The sequence below is a fragment of the Elaeis guineensis genome, chromosome 15 (genome assembly GCF_000442705.2).
Source record: "Elaeis guineensis isolate ETL-2024a chromosome 15, EG11, whole genome shotgun sequence".
In the NCBI taxonomy this organism is placed as follows: domain Eukaryota; kingdom Viridiplantae; phylum Streptophyta; class Magnoliopsida; order Arecales; family Arecaceae; genus Elaeis; species Elaeis guineensis.
In genome coordinates, this window is record NC_026007.2 from 72,367,357 (window position 1) to 72,370,726 (window position 3,370).

Sequence of the window (3,370 nt, forward strand, 5' to 3'; positions counted from 1 at the left end):
TTCCTCCGGACACCTCCGGAACCGGTAGCAAAGGATCCGACGGCTCTATGATCATCCGCGTTTGGAAAAGAATCTGTATGCGGAAACCAACATCAGCCGTCCAATTGTCCCCCGGTCAATTCGCTTTCCGTCTTGGACGGTGGTTCTAAATTGCCCGATTGGTATTCTGTGCGGATGCTCGCATAGATTACTATAGATGCCAGGTTGATATTCTATGCGGATGGTCGCATAGATTACTATATATATATATGCCCAAAAAGGTCCTTTCAGCGGAAAGAGAGGGATTCTATCAGCAGATTCTATTATTTGATCAGCCGACATACTGCGTATCAAGAAAAGAAACAAGGAAGGTAGGGAATTAAAAATTTAAAGAACATGAATCTCTTCAACTTGGCGAAATAGGTTTGAAAATTACTCAAAGGTTCCAACACTTGGTGGAATTTGATAAACAGCGGTTATTATGTTAGAAGAAAGCTATGCACGCATGCAAGGAAATCATTGAACTCAAATTTGGAAGGACATCATTGGAGATTTGGAGCCTTTTTGGATTTGCACCTCCTTCAAATTTGGGAATAGCAATAACACCATGTTTTGGAAGATTCTTAGATTGATTTCATCTTATTGGCATCTCTTTTGGAGGAAAAATTATACACCACACTATATGGACCATGTGGTCAGGTACACTGTTAATCACAACTATTGTTTCCTATGAATCTTATTCATCAAGCATTCATTTTGATGCACCGATATAAAAATGAGTAGCTATAATTATTGACATACACGGTCATTAGTGTACATTTTATATGATATAATTTCTCTCTCTTTTGAGGATCTATTTTCCAAAGCTGTAAAAGGAACCTCCATCATGGCAGTCTACTAAAATTGGTATACTACGAAATGAAACATCAAACTCTATAGCCCACTCACACAAAGTGAATTAACAAGCTTGATCTTCTAAAGGCCATCCTATCCTTGATCAAATCCAATAGTTTGGCACGTGCACCGGTTTGGAAGCGTACTAAAAAGGATAATTTCTCAGTACAATCTCTATACAAATTCATCAACAATAGTGGCGTTCTCTTTCCTTTCTACGAAGCAATTTGGAAAGTTGCACTGCCGAGGAAGTGAAGATTTTTGTATAGCTAATTTGGAAAAGCAGATTGCACACCAAGGTCTCATTTGATTTGTGGAAAAAATTTTTCTTCCCAAAAAGTTATTTTCTAGAAACTAACTTTTCAGAAAGTTACTTCGTAGGAATATAATTTTGATGATGAGTCGTGCAGTACAATTCAATTGATTTTTTTATTTTGATCATATTTACATAACTTATTTATTTTATTCGGATTGCTAACTCAATGATAACGTACTCGGCTTTTAAGTGCGACTATGATCTTTTTGAGAAGGGGGTGCGCCAGACTCTTATCAAATTGGATGGGTTCAGATATACATTGTAGGTAAGGTTGCACCGAAAAATTTTCGAAAAATCGAAATCGATAGGTTGCATCTTGCTTATGATGGAGACGACGAAATACTTTTACTTTTTTCTCCTCTCCAGGAATGGATGAAGCAGCACCTTGAGTATTTGCACTGGTATGGCACGGTTAGTCTTATATTTGGTTGGCCATGGAAAATGACTTATTACATAATAACTTATATTTGGCTGAACATCCATCCTCCTGAGAAAATTGTATAAAATACTTATTATACCCTTAATAAATAGAAGATCATATATTTTTACTCTCAAACTATATATAAATAATAATATTATATTTATATTCATATAAATATAATATTAATATATTATAATATTTATATAATAATAATTTATTACATTGATATAATATTAATATATGTATTAATATTATATTTATATGATACTAATATCTTAATATTATTAAAATAGATATAATATAATATTAAATATAATATTACATTAATACGAATATTAATATACATATATGCTATATTAATATTAATAAAAATATTAAATTAATATAAATATAAAAATAATATTAATATATTATAAATATTATATTATTTATATTAATATAAATATTAGGATAATATTTATATAAAATTATATTAATACTTATAAGGATAATATTTAAATAATATTTTTGAGAATTTATATACTCCATAATTATATATTTATAAAATTATCATCATCATTATTATTTTTAATTTATAATAATTGATCTTATAAGGATAATTTTGAAAAGAAAAAATAGTCATCAATTTTTATCTCATAGAAAGATCCAAAACCCACCTCTCTCATAGGTTTTCACTTTCCATGAAATATGGAAAGTGTCTTCCCATGGGAAGAATCTTTTTCTATCTCACTCATATTAAAACTCCAACCAAATAAGAAGACTTTTCTTCACTTCCCTCCTTCACTTCCCATGAACCAAACCAGTTGTAAAGGTTAGGGATGGCAATGGGAAGGATTTGGGTCGGATATTGTATTATTCATCTTCAAATCTGAACTTAATACTCTATACCCAAATCCTACCTGATATCCAATCGAATAAGAAAAAAATACACATCCCCATATCCAACAGATTCGGAGATATCGACGGACAATCCATTTTTCCATATCCAACCCATATCCGCCTTATACCCATCCATATCCAAAAAAATAAACAATCAAAATTATTTTATGCATATTATCAACCAAAACAGAATTACTAATTCAATATAGAACATAATTTATAAGTCTAGATTTATAGAAATCAAATATAAAAATAGAATTACAATTCAACATAGAACATATAAACAACCAAAATAATTTTATGCATATCATCAACTAAAACAGAATTACCAAAATAGAATTATAAATATATATATTTGGATATGGGTTCAAATATTGCCCATATCTATAGGTTCGGATTAGATTCGAATTCGAATTTAGATAGAAAATAGCACTACCCATACCCGTGCTACAGTTTTCAGATTTTATCCAAACCCGAATCCAAACTCGATCAAACCCTATTTTTTGAATTTGACCGGGTTTGAGTATGGTGCATACCCATCGGATCGGGTTGATTTTGCCATCCCTATTAAAGGTGCATTTAGTTACATTTTTTTATTTTTGATTTTTATTTTCTAAATAATATTTTTTATTTTTTTATTTTTATTAAAAAAAATAAAAAAGTAAAAAGTATGTTTGGTAACTAGTGTGTTTAGTTCCTCTCAAGCCCACCATTCTTACAAGCCAATTCATGAACCCAGCGACCCAAACTCGAGCTCCCAAGTTCGGTGCAAGCTATCAACAATGCCACCATTGTGAACTTATTCGACCTTGTGCCGTCCTCCAGCATTCATCAGAACAACTCGAATGCCTCATCCAGTCGCCCTTCCTCGTGCATCCATC